Source organism: Mauremys reevesii, linkage group 9 (assembly GCF_016161935.1).
Source record: "Mauremys reevesii isolate NIE-2019 linkage group 9, ASM1616193v1, whole genome shotgun sequence".
NCBI lineage: Eukaryota > Metazoa > Chordata > Testudines > Geoemydidae > Mauremys > Mauremys reevesii.
In genome coordinates this window covers 95,901,924-95,921,927 of record NC_052631.1, presented here as the reverse complement: position 1 = coordinate 95,921,927, position 20,004 = coordinate 95,901,924, and the positions used below count along the sequence as shown (strand labels likewise).

Genomic DNA, 20,004 nt, shown 5'->3' with positions numbered 1-20,004 from the left:
GCATTAACAAGCCTATTTTGCATTCATTGTCATCCTTTATAGTGTTGACATACATCACACTCGAAGAAATGAAAATAGTTTTGTAGCTAGAACCCTCTTCCTAGAGAAAGACAAGCAGTGTGATGTTTGCATTATGGCAAAGAGTGTATTCTAAAGGGTGAGGTACTGTAACCTTCCATTAAAGAAACACCCCAAAAGATGTCAAATGCTGCTTTCTTTGTAATCTAGGAAAACAGCGAAGTCAAATGTTCTCTTACCAAAAATATGTAGGAGAAAATTAAGACTTTCCTCATTTCTCAAATCAGATTCCTAAAACGGTGAGGAAAGTGTTCAGGTCTGACAGATGTCTTGTGAACAATAACTCCCAATATTAGCAGTAGTTGCAAAGCTTATATGCTATATAGAGCCCTATATATGAATGGTAATCTTGTCTCAGGTAATAGATTTTCAATTATGTAGTGTCCAGATAGTTTAGTGCCATGAATTTAAACACATTAAAAGTACCTCACATGAACTATGGAACCATTACAATCGGATACTGTGAGAGTAGCGGCAAATGTAGCCAAGGAGTGGAATGAACATTAGAGAACAGAAAACTTGTGCTTTGAATATACATGGCATACATTGGGCTGGTCCCTGTCTCCATGGTAGTCGATGACAGTGGGAGTTTTGCCATGTTTTCAATGGGGCCAGGATTTCACTCCCTGTTTCCAGGAGTCAGTGATATGCCAATGGCGGATTAACCAGTGCAAAGGGAATCCTGCACCGGCCAGTTAAGCAGAATTTACATGTCATTTTGCCACTGGAGCAGCACAAATCAACGTTAATAGGCCAGAAAATCTAGCTTACTATTTTCAGTAAAGATTAAGTGTGCATGTACATGGAGGCAATAAAACGATTATGGGCCAAATCTTGCATTCAGTTACAGAAGTGTAAATCCAAAGTAACTCCACTGATAGCAGTGAAATTGTCCAGATTTATACAAGTGTAACTAAAAGAAGAATTGGGCCCTGTATTCAGAACACACAGGATTGGTAATTCCCATAGTTCACCTATAGAAAGTTCAGTGAACAAAGTGCTTGTATTGCATGAACAACTTTAAGTAGTGACTATGGTAATACCATCTAATTGTAAAGCAAGATAATGAAATACGTTGTCATATGTTGCTGCAAAATCAAATACCAGTCCCTTATGAATGACCATGTCTTTATCCTACATAAAGATAAATGATCCATTCTAGAAATGGATCATTTTCAGATTAATGAGTAAATTACTGTGCCTTAGAAATAGATACAACTTGACTCAGCTCAGTAGCAGTAATATAAATATTCACAAATGTAGTCACAATGTTTTGATCTTTATTCTTTATTTCCATAACCCTTTTACTTTATTCCCATGGGGGAGGTTTAAAACTGTCTCTAAGGAATGGCAAGAAAATGAACACTAGGGACCAAGATATGCAGTCATTACTCTTGCAAAATTCCCACAGACCGAGGGAGCCAGAATTACCTAATGGTTAGCAGCATTGTAACCCAAAGAGTTCAAGAATCATGAGTCAAGCCTCCCAAATCATGAGATTGGTTTAAAAATAATGAGTTTAAAAAAAATCCAATATACTTGGGTTCTTTTAATTTGCCTTCTGGTGTTTGAATCTTTAAGATTTTTTATTTCAAGCTTTCCTTGACTACCCTGAGGGCTATGTCCATTAAGATTTTTAAAGGAAAGTTGAGATTTGCACAGAGCCTCAGTTCCTGGAGTCATGTGATTAATAAAATCATCTAACTTCACAAAAATTCAAATGCTGGGATGAAACAGTTTTCTAAGAGCTGAGTTCTGTTCTCAGATCTGTTGCTAACTCATTACATTATCTGGGCAAATATTTACACATGAGCAAAATGTGTGCAACAAATCTCCCCCACCTTTGTAACACACTTCAATGTCCTGATTAGAAAGCTGCTATGCAAGGCATGCTTCCATGATAAGACTCTCATGGACTTCAGTAATGGCGGATCTAGTCCCCAAGTGAGAAGTATTATTAGTTTATAGGAGTTTAGGTAAGGATTTCATAATCAGTTCCCAGAATCAGCACCAGCTTGACAATGCAATCTACTCACATACCAGTGAGGAAGGGAGAAGTCCCTGTACAGGAATTTAATTTCCCCTAACAACTAGGCTTGCTGTGAAGCATGTAGATTTATATCTGTCAAGCATCCAAAGAATTTTAAATGATCATCTATCTGTTTGAAAATGTGTCAATTCAAGGAAACCCAGCCATACTCCCTTAATAAACGTGTTTTAGAGTGAAATTAAATTGCTATTACTAGTTAATTTAAAGCTGCAATGAGGAAAAAAAGCTAATGATCTGTTTAGTTTAGGGTGGTGGGGTATTTCCTACTAAATGGTTTTATTAAAACTGATAGCCAGGAACTAATACAAAAGTGATAATTTCTAGGATTTCTGTTCCATTGTCAAAAGGCAATCAGTAATGCCAACACATTTGCCATGTGATGACATTCATGTGATTCTTTATGATTCTTTGGCCAGTTCCTAGAGAACACGGCCCCAACTCTGCCTGTGAAATAGCTGCTTTGTGCCTCCCCAACAGTGCAAATCGGCCAGAAGACTTTGCAAGAGAAATCCTTTGAGGATGCAGTGCCATTTTATTAGTGGCACTGTGCCACATCACAGAGGTATGGCTAGGAAAAGAGTAGTGAGGGCACTGCTGTACTCCAGCAATTCTCAATTGCTGGCATGATCCCTTGTGGGGCAACTGAGTGTAACCTAGACTAGAGCAACCCTGTGTCTGCTCTAATTTGCATCAGGAGCTAAACAAACATTTTGCCAGCCCCAGGATTTGCGGAACTGAAAAAAAAAACCTTTTGTGCCATCCTCTCTAGTCTATACCTAACGTCATGTGGGTGAATCAGGGAATCTGAGCCCACATGTTCGTGACACAGATGGCAGAACTATCAGATATTTTCCAAGGTTAGAGGTGAGACACATCAGCTACTCAGAGTGATGAAGCTTAGACTGATGAACATACTATCAATTTTCTGTGGCTAAACAGGACTTCATTCTCCAGGGCTAATAAGCACTAAGTTCTGAGTTAAACGAAGGTATCCTAGTAAATGCTGAATTTATTTTACAGCACTCAGATAATCCTGCATTTCAATTCATAAAAGTCTGAAACAGATTCAATCTATTGAAGGCAATGGGGGTTTTGCCTGAGCAAGGACTGTAAAATGAGAACCAAAGGATAAAAACTCCAATCCCTGCGTGTGGCCTACATTTCAAATCTATAGTTCTAACACCAAGTCGGATATTACCCCCAGTACAGTATGCACTAATAAAGTAAAATCTGCAAGTAAACATTGTGGACTTGATCCTTTTTTTCTAAGATGTATAGTGCCCCCCACTCAAATCCTGGGAAATGTATTTTGTAGGCAAGCACAGTAGTGAATTTCTCTACATAGTGGGAGGCAGGTTCAAGACCTGTTTGGGTTAGGCATGAAAATAAATGATTTGCTGTACTTTTGCCAGTTTGAGCAAGACTCCTAACAAGAGCTGGTTGGAAAAATTCTAACAACATGTTTTTTCGATCAGATTTGGTGCTTTGTTACAATCTAAATATTTCATGGCGAGAGTGTGAGATCAGAAAAGTTTTGATGTAAACCTGCCAGCTAGCCTCCTCAACAGCACCCCTGGCTTCCAAGCTGCCATATCCTCAGCAGACCACCTGGTGGCTGATGGGGAGATAGGAGCATGTGAGTGCTGGCTCCCACGCTCCAAGTTCCTTGGCAGGTTGTGCCCCACAGCCCTGGGGCAACCCCGCAGGCAAATTGCCTCAGAGACAGGGACTTTATTGCTTCCAGGATCTGTGGTCCCAAGACAGCCTACCAGGCAGAATACCCTCAAGCTGGGACTCCATTCCTCTTCACTGAGAATCTCAAAGTTTGTTGGGTTTTGTACCAAATCGAAAGGAAACCAAACTGCAAAATATTAAAATCCTTGATGGAACAGAATCCTTACTCCTCCCAGCTGTATGTCTGACTCTTTTAGTAAATCTGTCGCTCTCCTCACAAGGCTCAAGGAGAAGCCAAAAAGTTCTTACACCACATCCCGTTGTGGAAGATTAGCATATTCTCTCCCAAACTCTTGATCTGCCAGATAGTCACGCTTTGTTGGACTATAGTTAATTCATAGACCAGAGATGTTTTAGAAAGTGCACAGTATTTTAATGTTATTTGGGGCTTTCATTTGGCAGTACGAACTGAAATCCACATTAAAAATTCAACTGCTGAAGAGAATTACTGTAATAATTATCTAAATTAGTTTATTAGAGTGGTGAGGAACTATATATATATATATACAGAAAAGAAGTATTATAGTCTCTTTGAAGAATGCTTGTAGTTTTCATTAATATTAATAGGTGTTTCATGGAGAGCGCAGAGCCTGTTGTAATGGCACTTGGAATGCACATAGAACTTTCCATGTCATCATCATGCAAAGATTTTAGGATCTTGTCACAGTTACAAGGTTAGCTGCATCTCTGTTCCTTTCTGGTCTCTGACGGCATCCTCCTCATACTCTTACCAGTCTTGGGGTTGAACTTCTGAGACTGGGACTTGCGCTACAGTATCCTGTGTATTAACCATCATTATCCAGCAGTCTGACTGGGATCAGTCATCTGCAGGTCTGCCTTTTGGGAGCTTGTGACCCAAGATATAGTGGCCAGCGGCGTTCTTAAAACAGAAATATGTGACGCAATGCAATGTACTGATCTTACTGCCTCTTTGCTGTCTGATCAAGTCATTTAAATAGCCTTGGCAGTATTATGTTGCGTGTAAGGTAAATACATTGTGAACTTTATCTTTCTGTTCTGTACACCGGAACTCAGGTGTTCAGATACTACAGGGATGAGTGAGATATAAAACCTAGAGTCTAGGACCTGTCTAGGTCCTAGACAGATGATCAAATTCTGGTATTAATAAAATCTTGATCCTGGAATTAAAAATGTTCAACAGTAGGGCTCAATCTAGATTTCATAAAACATCACAGTGGAAACATCCTTTATGTAGAACAGGTTTGGATTTCCTAGTGACTCATGTGCTACTCAAAATTAAACTTGCACTTATGATAAACCGTGGCGAAATAGATACACACAGATTTGAAAAGACAAGGGTTTACTGAATTAATCACTTCTCGTGGGTGCTTTCGATGCAGAAATAGACAGCCTTTTATTATCTCCAACAAGCCAAGAGACTGAACTCATTTATATTAGGTGGAGATATAACCACCATTATCCTTGCATAAGTCTTCATCAGGTTACATGGTTGCTATGTGGTCTACCAAGGACTGACCCTGAAGACTACTCAGCAACTACAGCTGGCAGAGAATCAGTAGATAGACCACATATCCCACCATTGTTCTCGGTCCTGCCCTGTGTACCCTGCAAGTTGGGCCTATTCCAGCTTTATCTTTAAAGCTGTAACTGCACCAGGATCTGACTACCTGTGACCACCGCATGCTTCACACCTCACCACATCAGCTACACGCTAAGGGAGCTACAGTAAAGGAGGAAACTCAGGTTTGTCCACATAAGAATTGGGGTCAGAGCAGTGGTGATAAACACCATGTGTTAGAGTCTTGGGACTTGGAAGGAGAATGTGGCTGGTGTCCAACTTCAGATACAACCATTCAGGATCTGTTGCATCTGAAATCTGAGCTGCCCGCTAGACTGGTAAGAAATACACAAATGAAAACAAGGAACAACTTGCACATGGGGCTCCACAACCAGGGCTGGTGCCTCTGTGTGTGTGTGTGTGTGTGTGTGTGTATAATCAATGAAGTCTGGTTTGGTATTATGTCTAAGCATATGGATGTAGGCATTTGCTCTAATGGATAATCATACCACAGTTTTCTGAGAGAGAGAAAGGGAGAGACCTAATAATGCTGCATGCCATTGTATCTGCAGAAAACTCGTATGGACCTCCATAACGTGCATTCTGTATATTTACTAAGCCATCCCTTCCTTCCAGCAATGAGCTTGTATAAGGTATTCTGGAAGAACTATTTGATGAGGCAGAATATGACCCAGAAATTATCCCCCACTCTATATGCAGAACTGGACAAAGATGTTGGCCTGCCTTTTGAATTTGTGGGTGCTTGGGGAGGATATGCTAATTAGGAGTGCTGATCATCTACAGCATAAAATACAAATCATGCAACATCTTGTTTTCTAAAGTACAGTTAAAATACATCAAGCTATTATTTGAAAGGGCATTTTAATTAGGGAAGAAAAGGTTAAGAGAGCTAATAAAAAGGTACCTAGCTGCCAAGAATTCATTACATTTGACATTGTTCTTTATTATACAGCAAATGACTAGCTAGAAGATGAAACAATATATGGGAGGGGGCAGGGTTGATAAAAATAAAGACATCAGTGTTATATGCTGAGCAGTGAATAAAAAACGCTATTGAATTTAACAAAGAAAGTGAATCTTGAGTCTGCATGTTTGACAATAATCTTAACTTTGAGAGTATTACTTGATACTGGAGGCTAGCAAGACAAATCAATAATTACAAGAATAAAAGAAGGTTCATTAGATTTTTATTACCAAAATTTTCTCTTTTATGACATGGCATCAAAATGTCACCTGATACACAGTGCTTTGCCTTAAAATGGGTGGACGTAAATGTCTGACAGTGGCTACTGTCAAAAACCGGGCAAAACATGATTAAGATCCATTACTTGGACTCAAGGCATTTTTCTGACATCTGTCCTCTCTGCTATATGTAAAAGATTTGTCTGCATAATGGCGAGATTGTTCTATCCATTAATATTTACAGCTCAAAGAGCGTCCTTGCCTTGCTTTTAAACCAGATCCATTTTTACTCTGCAGTCTTGCCGGTTGTATATGACAAGAGATAGGGAGTGTATTTATTTGTGCTTTTTTGATAATACTGTTAAACACTATGCACCATGTATTTGATTTTTAATTATGCCTCACATCGAGAAATAATGATCTCTAGAATCTCAAGACTAAAAATTAGGCTGATATTCTTAATTGTATCTTATTTATTTTTGTTAAGTGGGAAATTCTATTTTTTGAAGAGGACTTTTCTGTTTTTAACCATTGTTTCTTTGGACCAATGTAACATCTTATAAATGTCGGGATTTCTTAATCATTCTAATTTTTAAATGTTGGTGCTACTAGAACTAATGTGAATTATTTGTCAATAAAAATTAAACTCGCCTAATAGAATCATAGAAATGTAGGGCTAGAAGGAACCTCTAGAAATTGTCTAGTCCCTTCGTCTGTGTTGAGGCAGAACCAAGTATATAGACCATATGTGGATTGATTGTACAGAGCTATATAAAGGAGATAAACAAGACAGACTGCTAGACATATAATATTGGCATCTCTGCCTGAGAAACCTTGGCCTGATTTTTAAGGTTAGGCAGATGTGATTTCTTACATACGGACCCAATGTGCAAATAAAGTATTTGCGTAAGGACAAGGTCAGTAAAGTGCTTAACTCATCCTGTGTGTGTGCTTAGCTAGATTTGTTAAGGCACAGTGGGTATTTGGACACAATGCATGGATATACACCATTCTGTGTCTTACTTACAAAAACCTAGCCTTGGTGATCCAATACATGGCCGTTTACATTATCGGTCGTGTGTATACTGACTTCAATGAGTATTGGATCAGGCCCAATACACTTCGATTTTCATTCATTAATACAATTAGCATGAGTAATGCTTAGAATTGAAAGGAATGATGAACCATTCAGTTCAAAATTTAAAACAAGTGTGAACAGAGTATATGATTATATTAATCTAGTGTAATATGTATTAATGCAGAGGTTTACACAGCATCGGACCCTAATATATATATCCTGACTGATGGCTTTGATACGTTCGTATCCAAACACATAAATTAGACATTGAAAAATAATTAATCACTGAGCGGAAAAAATTACCTATTGAAACAGCTATATCAACCTAATTAATTCCATACATCAGCCACTGAACCAGATCTGTCAGCTGCTAAGTCAGGAATATCACCTGCTGAATTGAATGTAAATATGTTAACTAAAAGTCACTACCTACTGATTCTCTTATATATATCATCTATCAAAATATATCAGTCTAGGATCAACTACATTTATGTGAATGGTGTACATTGTCTAACAAATTATATATAGACCCAGTATCAATGACAACATGCCTGTCAAGACAAAAATCAACTAATTCTTAAACACCAATTTCTGTTATGTTCAGATAACTTGGTACTGGGGGGAGGGGAATATAAATAGAGACAGGTTAGGTTTACATTAGCCAATGCACTAGCCTTTGATCTTAGATAATTTAGCGAAGAGCTTAATACTCTTTCTGCAGGTCTTTTTGTACCATCGTAATGACCACAGTATAAAACTATGTGTTGGATTTGGGAAAATGCTCAGCGTTAACCAAACTTTGCTTTCATTGACATCAACTGGAGTTTTACAATTGACTTCAATGCAGGCAGAATTAGGCCAACTCTCTGCACTTCTGAACATCTCCCTGGAAATCTCTACAACAGAATTTCATAGGATGGCTCGAAAACCTGTGGAAAGAAGGTGATTCTCAATTAAATAATATACGTTTTTAGAGTAACGGCTATTAAATTGCTGTCAAACCCTGTTGGTTTTATCCTTGCTAAATTCAAAGTGACTTTCTATAGAAAGCTTGTTGGAGGTGTAGCTGAGTGGCCTGTTTATCTCTTTCTGGTCAATAACTGTAATTTTTCTGTATTTGGCTTATCATTGGCCAGAACCACCCAAAATTCTAGTATACAATTTATTGGTTGGTTTGCGGGCCAGTTTAGAGATAAGTTGAATTTGCTTCCACATTCCTGCTGAACTTTCCAGCTCCTTGAACTCTGCAGCCACAAAACATCTTAAAGTGGCTGCCAGCAGAGTACTTGGTATAGACACCAGTGCTATGATTCATACTATTGTATTCAACTGCCAGAGTCCAGTATTGGCAGCAGTGTTTTGGGACATGACCTGACAGTGGGGAGAGTTCCTGGAAGGTGGACTTGTATTCTTGCTTTACTGTTCTAAAGTTACACATTCTGTCTTTCAATGCATGCTCCTAAAACAGATCAAAGCATAAAAAATGTTTTTCATCTTAAGCCTATCAGGCGAATAGCAGTGTGTGTGTGCACATTTTCCCAAAGACTACACAAGACTGAATTTCTGGCAGACAGCTTTCTGCACCTCCAGTTTTCATATGCTTTCCACATGCCTAAAAATAAGTTGTTACCTGTGGAAAGATGCATCTGTTTGTCAATTAATCAGTATTAGATGGTGCTATGATATTTTCACAGCTATCATTTCAGAGCAGTCATTTCCCAATATAATGGATTTCCAAATCTTCTATAGATGGAGATCTTCAAAGTTTTCCAAAAGTTTTAATCCAGACAATAGCATTTTACTTGATGTTTCATTAGGGAAAAAATATTGCTGACTACTAATTTTCAATGTTCTGGGCAAGCTAGCTACATAGTTTATATTAAAAAAATACTTCTCAGTTGCCTTAGATAACTTGACATGCTGCTGTTAAATACTGTATAGTGAATAAGCTATTTGATTAATTTCACTGATTTTTTTTCTGCTACTTGTGGCAAATTGCCGGCATTATTATGATGGGTCCTACGCTTTCTCCTCTTGTGGGGGTTCATGGTGCTGTTTCTCACCCCTGAACTGGGGTATCAGCTATCCTACTAGTGTATCAGAAAAGGGGAGTGGAGAGGGAGGGACCTGGGCCCTTCCTCTACTCTGGGTCCCAGCCCAGGGGCTCTAGGGATAGCAGCGAACCACTTGAACTAGTGATTCCTTCCCCTGGGCTACTTCCCTCTCCGGCCCTTCAGCTTGTGGGGCTTCCTGCCCTCAGTCTGCTTGGGCCAAGTTTCTCCCAACTTCTTGTGTCTGTAGAGTCCCCCTGCTCTGCACAAACCGGGTTTCCCTTTACCTAGGGTCTTGGTCTTCTGGCCTGCCACAGCACTTCTCCAAACTGCTCTCCGCTCCAACACTAAACCACTCTGCTTCAACTCCTTCCAACTGTCTGCTTGAAGCGGGGGGGTTATCAGGTGACTGGCTTCAGGTGCTCTAATTACCTTAATTGGTTTCAGGTGCTCTAATTAATCTGTAGCAGCCTCTCTTCCCTCTACAGGGAATAAGGCTCTCATCATCCTGGGGCTTATATATCTCCCATCTATCACTCTCCTGCTGCCCTCTGGCCGTGCTATATCACATACTCATCAAATCTATTATTTGATTAAATTTTTGAATGATATAGTTGCAAACTTTTTTTCTGCTATTCTACCAGCTCTAGTAAATATTATTACCTTTGTCTTTGCAGCATTCCATACTTACTGCAGATAGGCTCTGATCCAAAGACCATTGAACCTTTCCATTGACTCCATAGTAAGATGAAAACATCTAATTAGTGCAAAGTTGGAAACTTTTAAGTTATGAAGCTCAAGTGCTAAAGTGAAATTTTTATTCTCATAACTACTAGGAACCAGTCTATTTCTGTTGCCCTTCCCTGGGCTTTAACCATCTAAACAGTAAATCTCAAATGCATAAGATTTATGTAACTTTACCATGCTCTAGATAAGTACAAAATTATTGTAATATTTAAAAATAGTCTGCATTTTCTCTGATGAACGTCCCTCTCCGTTTTGCACGTGACATGAAAAACTAATAGCTGGGTCAATATAATGTGTCTGTGGTAATTATCATGCCACTCTTTTCCGATATTCTTCTCATGTTACATTTTAATGTGTTTCTGCTCAAGTCGATTCAATTTATCGGTCAGCAAAAAGCATGAAGCAGTGCTGATTTGCTTTGGATCTACTTACAAATAATCCGGAAAACTCAATTTTCAAGTTAGGTTTTTTCAATCAGATACACCTGAGAAGAACAATAACTGAATTTTAGGATGCCATTATTTATAGTGATATAATATAATCTAATATACATCAAAAGGGAAAACTTTAAAGTGCCAATAGTACATTAGACATTTCCCCCCCCCCTCCTCAAGTAAGCACACAGCTGCAGGAAGGATTTATCTATTGCCACAATTGTATTTTAGGAGCAGATTGAAATGCGCATTGCGGAAATAAAAACTTTCAGGGGCAAATACAGAGAAACATTGTGGAGCTATAACAAGGTGATATTTCCTTGCCTACCTCCATCTCTTGTAAACAAGGCTGAATGTGTTCTTCATGCCACCCTCATGTGCGGCACCACTTGAATGCAATGCTTCATTATTTATAGTGTTGGCTGAGATTTTATTTTTTTCTTGACAGAGTCCTTGTTTTATCAGAAAAATAGGAAATGATTTTGGGAAATGAGCTGACTGTGGGGGCAGGATATCTTACCCAAGATGCTGTCAGCCTTTCCTACCTCATACTCACAGTCTGGTCCACCACGCAAACATGTTTGTACTTTCACTTACTAAGGCAGAGCAAGGCAAGGAGGAAGGACTTGATCCTGAAGAGGTGTGACAGTGCCTATGGCTAGCAGAAGTTACCTGTAAGCCCCTGCCAAGTGTGCTGAACATAATGCTTAGCTGCTCCCAATCATACCAACTGAGTCAGGGTAATCCAGCTTGCTCAGCCATTTTGTCAATTTGAAGTTTATGGCAGAAGTTTAAAAGCAGCAGGAAGCCCAGCTCAGGGGTTTCTTTATTAGCTTATTCTCTCTCTGCGTGCTTCTTGCACACTAGGGCAAGGATCTGCTCAGTCAGAAACGCTGATCCTCGAGGTTCAAATTTCCTCCAGAAGACACCTTTTGCTCTGCATTCCAGATACTCATGTGTTCCTTCTGTGGTTACTAAGGTACTTGTGAAGGAAAACAAGCTGTATCTTAAGGGATGGTGACAGACAGTTAGAATACTATGTGTGGATACATTTTGAAAGACCTTGCAGGAGTTTTTTTCCCCTGTCAAGTCTCAGACTCGGGATAAACTTACTTGCTCTCCCAGCTGGGTTTTGTGCTGTGCTTTCCAGAATGCCTAAGTCCTGCCAGTGAGCACACAGATCCATGGAGTGACCATGGAGCTACTGCAGAGTAAAACTTAAAAATACTGTACTGCCAACCTGCAAGTGCTCAAAAAATCATAATCTCGCTCCCCTGCTCACCAAATGAAATGATCTGTCTAAAGCCCATAAGATTAAATAATAATAATAAATGTCAGGTTCTTATTACTTTCTGGTTTTTGAGCCTTTAGAGTTTGTGATGTCAAGCTTTTCCCTCCCACAATCATAAGGGCTAGAAACTTGGAGTGTATTTTGTTTGTGTTTGATTTTAAATAAAAGCGAAGATTCTCAAGTAATCAGATGACTCCATGGGCTGAGATGTTAAGAAAAACCCTAAATATCCTGAGAATCAGGATCAAGTTGTGGGAGTGAGTAGCATTGAAGTAGCTTTTGTAGAGCAAGATGGATGCTGTGCTCCTACGCCCAGTCCACCTCTGCCCATTTGACCACGTATGACTCCTCCAGACTATTTTTGCTGAAGGCAAAAAATCCTTGGAACAGCCCTGGGCAGCAATAACACCCGCTGCTGGGCATAATCTGAGCTCTTGCTGAGCAGGAATGTTCAGCCAGTCTAAAACTCTCCACGTACTGCTGACTCAAATCTTAAATTAGCCTGTGGAGAAACAAGTGAAGTTTAGGTTGAGATTTATGCTTTGTTGGTACTTAATAAAGGTGCTGGGCTGAGAGCTCAGGGTAAGGGCTGCCCATTGATTCGTTAATATCATTAGAAATGTTCAGAGCCTGTCACTCTGCTTTTTAACTATAGCCCACATAATCCACTTCAGTTCAGAGCCTGAATGTGTCAAAGAAGAAAATACCAAACAAACTTTGTTTTAATAGGTGTTTCTATATAGTTTGGATCCCTTCTCCTTTCCGTTAAAGCCAGAGCAAAAGCTGATCCTGTGCCATTCAGTCTTGCCAATGAGCTAACCTTGATTTCCAGTCGTGTTTTGTTGTTGTTGCTGAGATCAAATAAGCTCTTAAGGAGATGCTGGTGCTTTCCCTCCACCTCCCGCCTCGCCCCAAGCCAGTGGCACTCTTTTAAGTGGAAAATAATTGTCTGTGAGAGAATGCACCCTTTATCAAAGAGTAAAAATAGCCAGTAGGAATCCAACACCCAAGTGCTTCCCCCCATTACACAGTACATGGAGAGGAGGAAAGGAGAGGTGATATGATTTGGAAGGAACTAACACACAATTGAGGTGAGTGAAGTAGTGGTTCCATGAGACCACAGGAGGTACTCCATGCAAACACCATATGGTTGGCACTCCATGGATAAAGGCATTCAGCTACTATGGTGGTAGGAAAAGGACTTAAACTAGCTAGAGAGGTTTGGGGAGAGCATGATTATGCAGGGATGCAGCACCAGGGAGCAGCTGCTCAGTGTTGTATGTTCCTATGACTACATGGCATAAATAGGGTGGGAAAAGTTGGCAGACTTTATGATGCATCCCCCACAAACTCAGCAGGGAAAGGCAGGCAGACGTTCAGCACTAATCATTGCTACACTAATCACTTGGGTAGAAAATGTTCTGTGAGGATTAACAGCGGATGGTTAGATTCCCTAGCAATTCACCTAGCACCCTGTGGAATCCCTGAGAACCTAGGATAATGCATACAAGGGGCTTACTTGATAAAGCTGATATCTCAGGTGGGTTTCAAGGTTATAGCAAAGCCTTCTAAACAGGATAGAGTGATTTAAATGAAGCTGATTTAAATCACTTTAAAAAACCATTTAAAATCAGGTTGAGATTTGTAAAAACTAATTTCAAATTTGTGCTACTGTAATTTTGTATTAGAAATGTATAACAAACTGAATTGTATATCTAATCTTAAATGCCATTCTTGGTGGGTTTTTTCATTTGAATTTTACAAAACTGCTATAAGCAAAACATGAAATATTGCAGACTAAGGTCCTGGTCCTGCAAACACTTAATTGGACACCTAACTTAATTCTGGCAAATAGTCTCATTGACTTCAGTGGAATTACTCATGTGCTTAAAGTTATGCAAATACATAAGGCTTGTGTTTGCAGCATTGGGGGCTAAAAATGTATTTTTATTAAAAATGTATCTCTTAGTGGCATACAATATTTACTACTTCAAACCAAATGCCATTCACCAGCATCAACGCGTGGGGAATTTGATGGAGCCAGTGGTGAAAGGGGGTCAGTCCCAGTAGCCAAGAACGGAGAACAAGTGGCAATAGGTAGCTCCTCCCCCTGGAAGTCTCTGGCATCCATTGGCCAGTTGGGGGAGAGGGGTGCTGATTTGCCAGCATTACCCAGTTCCCAGGATTTAGCCCAGGCCGGAGGCCTTGTGGAGCTTCTGTTGACTCTGTTCCGGCAGCCCACCCTACTCACTCAAACTAGGAATGGGAATCCACTCTGACATATTCTGTGGGTCTAGCCAATCACCTGTTTGGGGGTCATGAAGGAATTTTTTCTTTCATGGGCTAATTGGCAGAAGGGGACCAGGGAGATTTCTGCCTTCCTTACAGCATCTGCAAGCCAGAATGGGTTAAGTAAACATGCTCTTAGTACCTAATTGAGGTACTCAAATGGTGGTGTTTATTCGTTGCAACTTGCGGCCAGTTTCCAGCATGGTTAAGAGAATAATACGAATCATTCCCAGAGGTAACAGACCTGACATTTTGGTGATAGTGTGAAACCTTGTGGCCTATGTGAGCCGAACTCAGACCTTGTGGCCCTCATGATCCAAGATCTCCACCCTTCTGTAACCCATCTCCTTGACAGAGGGGAGGGTGCTAGGACTCAGAGAGAGCTAAGTCCTGGGGGTAGGCTGAGGAGAGCCTACCCCATGTTATGGGTTATATGGTAAGGAGTCCTATAACCACCATCCCCGCCCTCCTCTGGAACCAATTAAATACGTGGTGTAGTAGAGCATGGGTGATGGACAGGTAGTATTCCTCTCCTTTGTTAAAGATTAATAAAAGTTGCAGCCTGCCACTTAATTCCATGTGTCCACAACAAATTTGCTTCCATTTGAACAACAAAAAGTTATCTAGACTTTCAATACTGTAGCAACATTATTGTGAATTTTTTTATATTCCTAAGCCACAATTTTTGAAAACGGGAGCCTAAAATTACGTTCTCAGGTCCCTGTTTAGATACCTCAGGGTGGAATTTTCAAAAGCACCTGAGTGACTCGGATCACAGGTTCCATGGACTTCAAACGGCAAGCCTTGATGGAGGAGGATAAACTTGCTAGAGGCATTTCAGTTTTCTTGACTTCTTCAAGTTCAATATACCAGAAAGTGATATTCGCAAATCCAGCACAGGCAATTTGCTTATCCATGTTGTGTTTGTGTTTGTGTTTTTGTTGTTCTGACTCTAAGGATGATGATAAGGCCTTTTCAGCACAGATGAACATTTAAGCCTGAAACTTATTAGCAGAAAAAAAAATCTCCCATGTAAAATCTGAAATTCTAGTAACAATTAAGACCCTAATTTAGAGAGAAGTACAAAACATACAGTTTAGCTATTGAAGACTATAAAATGAGGAAAAAAGTAAAGATTTAGTAAAATGTAAATTTAAATTTACAAAGATCATTTTATATAAAAAAGATTTAAATGTCTAAAAAATGTTTTTTTTTAACATTAAGGTTTTATTCTTTAAAACATCCCTAATTATGGCCCACGAGAAGTAGCTTATTATTATGGTAATTGAAAACAAATGGAATTTCTGGGTTGGCATAGGAGATAGTGTAAATAAGGGGCTAAAGTCTGCTCTTGCATACATGAATCTAACCATGCTGACTTTAGAGTTTCATCTCCGAGACTAAGAACAGGAAGAAGATCATGTGTAGCTTTGGAGAGGCCAGCAAATATGCCAAAGTGAGTTTCATTGATTTTCCTTTCTATCTCTAAGAAAAAGGTATCTGACAGCATGGGTAAATATATTACAGCAAAATATATGTTTAATAGATTGTGGCCAGTCACCAAGGTTAATACTCAAGTGAAATAGTTATAGAAAAGAGAAAAGTACTATGGCTTAATGGATTGGAAATTGACTAAGGCCAAGAAACGGAGCAATCATAAGTGCAACCTTTAATGTTGGAAGGAACATGGTATTATGGGCTCAGTAAAACATCTGTTTCAGGAAACATATTTCATGTGTATATATATACCTGGAGAATTCCGTTCAATGAAGAGATCCGTGTACATTTAGGACATTGAAATGAAAATATACCACACTGATGTATTAATTTTTTATTCAAAGAAGCTAGGAAATATCTGATTTAAATTATTAAAAGATAGGGTTTCAAAGAAGCCACCTTGTACGTATGAGATGGGGTGCTGCCTGGAGTGAGGGCACATGAGGCACCAGTGTAAGAATATTACAAATTAAAAACACGGACACATGCGGGGCCTCATATTGTGTAAGATCAGGCTTGATAAGAAAAAATCCTATTAAATTGCAGAGACTGAGTAATCCTAGTAATTGCATGGTTTTTAATCCTATTAATTACACAGTCCCCAAGACATTCCAACTTCTTCATCAAACTCGACGCCTCAACATCAGAGTGACACCACCAACCCCATCCATTCCTGCCTCCCAGGAATCAGGCAGTGGAATCTTTGAGATGGTGTTTCCAACATCATCCTCTGTCAAACCCATGAATCTGAGGCCCTTCCTCTTCAGCAACACAAGCCATGCTCACGGATTTCCAATCATCCATGTACCGTTTTATTTTCTGGTGCACATTATTGTACGTTACCTGTTCTTTCTGAAGACCACCAGTTCAGTCACTTTCTTCCTTCTCCTACAACTGTTCCCGTAACAGGAGAGCACTATTTCCTGTAGCACTCATATAGACATGGCTAGTATGCTTTCATGCACACCGTGAAGCTAGGTCTTCAGCTGGTGTAAATTGTTGCCCAGCCACCTAGCCAGCTAGTGTGTACACATCATTCAGTAGCAACTACTAATCCAAGTTGTACTTTGCTATGGCCAAACACAACCAAATAATGTGTTATGGAAGCCCTCCCTGACCCATATCTCTACTAAGAGGAGGGTGCCTGGTTTTGTTAGGTGGTAGAACAAAACCCGTTTTCTCCAGAGACTCTAACACAGGGTTCTCAAACTTCATTGCACCACGGCCCCTTTCTGACAAAAGTTACTACACAACCCCAGGAGGGAGGACCAAAGCCTGAGCCCACCCAAATCACGTTCTGTAGATCTTTGCTGCCGGTGATGACAGGGACGTTACGTGGGCGAGAACGACAGTCAAAGATGATTGGTTTCTGTACCCAGGGGATGAGAAAGTGGGTTCCTTCTCCTACCACCACATCTTGAACACCACGGAATCGTGGGGGGTGGGGGCAAAGCTGAAACCCGAGCCCCACCACCGAGGCAGGGGGGCAAAGCTGAAACCTGAGCCCCGCCACCCGAGGTAGGGGGGCCAAAACTGAAGGCCAAGGGCTTCAGCCCCGGGCAGGGGGCCTGTAGCTTAAGCCTTGGAAACCAGGGCTGAAGTCAAAGCCTGAGCCCTGCTGCCCATGACTGAAGCCCTTGGGTGGAGCTTTGACCCTGGGCCTCAGCAAGTCTAATGCCAGCCCTGGCAATACCATTAAAATGGGGTCCCGACCCACAGTTTGAGAACCAATGATAGGCAAAGCCACAGAGGGGTAACCACTCCCACCCATTCTGTCCGGGGTCTTTACAGTTCTCTGGTTCACAGGACTATCTTGTGGCTAACAGTTAGCCCAAAGTATCTCCCAAAGAAGGTTCAACATGTAGAAAATCTCTCCATAATTTTAAATATATGCAACTTTCTTTTCTTAAATTGTTTTGAATGTTTGCACAAACTGGTGATTTATTTGAGCAGCTTTGGGATATTTTTTAATAAATACATATGATTAAAAGCCCAGGATTTATGCTGGTTGTTTTGCTACCTCTGCCGCTGTTGGTGATACTATCCTTTTCATGCCTTCTCCACCAGTTACTCCCTTAGCAACTCTTCCATGAATGACCTGCACCTGTGGGCATGTCTGAGAATGATGTCCCCGCTTGAGAATTTGGGCATGGCCTCAGGTCCCAGCAGATAGCAGGTATTTCTATTCATGTCCACAGGTCTGCTTCACTCTGCTGTTCCCACATGCTGCTGTAGCAACTGTGAGACCCATCACGTTCTTTTGATGGTTGTCACTTATGCTTTAAATAGCGATACATATTCTGGGCCTAGCAGGGAATGTTTTAGCTGTTGTCTTTCATGTCATTTGTTTTGATCTAACTCTTTTCAACTGTCAATAATTTAGAGATCTTTGTAGCTATCCAATGTCCAGTATACCAGGCTCCTTTCTCTCTCTCTTTCTCCTTGGGGAGGGAGAAAAAAAACACTTGAAGGGTAACATTTTTACCTCTCAGCCTGATGTATCAGTATGCAAGCAAAGTTGAGCAGATGCGTATATTAACATTTAATTGAATTTATAACACACTGCCACATGTTACATGCATTAATAATAAGCATTAACCAAAACAAAAGAAAACATTATGCCCTAAAGTAGCAGTGTAACATCTGCAAGAGAAAAGATCCCTCAACAGCTACAGACATTGCTGCAGCTGGGACAAGGGCTGGAAACCCGTTGGTGTTTTATTTTTTACCCTTTCATCTTCCAAATTGGAAGTGGAATAAAAGGCTGTTCAACTTCATTTCTCTTCAGGGCCTAGGATGCAGGCCTAGCCTGGGAGAGGACATCTGTACTCTGGGGAAAAACAAAGGGAAATCACAATGAATCTCATGGTATTTTGGAATTCTCTTTCAGAAACTGGATTACAGAAATAAGCAGCTCTACAGGAGATGGGCCTGATCCGAAGCACGTTGAAGTCAACCATAGGTCTTACTTGGACTTCAGTGGACTTTGGAATGGGCTGAAGGTGAAGGAGAGACAGTCTCTGATGTTCAGAGCACAGATGTAGTCATGGAAGATTGTAGGTGACAGGGAATGGCCAAAGGGATCTAATTCTGCTGTCGCTAGTAGATAGGGCTGATATGGGTTCGTAGACAGCCAGAAAACTGGAGATTCCAAGGGGCCTGGATTTACTGGTGGCTAGTTTTTCATTATGTTAAGAATTTCTGCAATTGCCAGGACAGCCCAAATCTGGTGAATAATTTATTTGGTATTCAGAAATTGCCTGTGTCTCCACATCAGTGTCAGCTTTAGGCTTTGATTGCTCTCTCTGAGAGCCTTCTCCTCACCCACTGACTGCACACGTTGTGGGTTAAAACCTGTCACCGACTCAGCCTTGAGTTAGCCAATAGAAACTGACATTTCTAATATTCCAAGAGTCACATAAGGTCAATTAGAACACATCATTGCACTATTTTTCTGCTGCCTGTGTAGCCCAAAGTGGTCCAATGTGCTTCAGCAGCAGCAGTGGGAACAAGAAGTTGTGGGGTACAATCTGCTGCAAGTTGGGAGAACAACATCCTGGTTCCCACCAGGAAGTACCCTCTGCCCTTGCAGCAGGACATTTTAGCACTGAAGCTGGGAGCATGAGGCAAGCAAAGAGGAGGCTGCTGGACTGTCATCCTGTTCTATGATTCTTTGCAGAACAAAACTTTGCTCCTGGTGGTTTGTCTGAGTGGGTCTGCTCTGAGGTGGCGCACACTGACACACAGCATAAAGCACCTGGAGGCACCTCAGGCCCAGTCCCCCAAAGTGGTGTGAAAAGTAGTGTCAAGACCCATCCACCTCCCCTCTATGCTGAGTTGAGGTTTTGGATGGTCACAATGCAGTCAACTGTCACATATTTTCTTGCTATTTAAAATCAAAATACACTGTATCAGAAATAACCATGCACTTGTTTTTATTTTATCACATGTATAAATTTAGATCTATTATCTTGTCTCTTTCCATCACATCAGTATGTTCCTTACATTTTTT

At 40.5% G+C, this 20,004-nt stretch overlaps 1 long non-coding RNA gene across 1 annotated transcript; it reads left to right on the top strand.

Annotated features, from left to right (window-relative positions):
• The first annotated feature begins 8,562 nt into the window (after nt 1-8,562).
• LOC120372508 lies at nt 8,563-19,748 on the top strand. Its single transcript, XR_005585017.1, has 3 exons — nt 8,563-8,625; nt 18,060-18,168; nt 18,883-19,748. It is a non-coding gene; the product is annotated as an uncharacterized LOC120372508 (long non-coding RNA).
• The last annotated feature ends 256 nt before the right edge of the window (nt 19,749-20,004 follow it).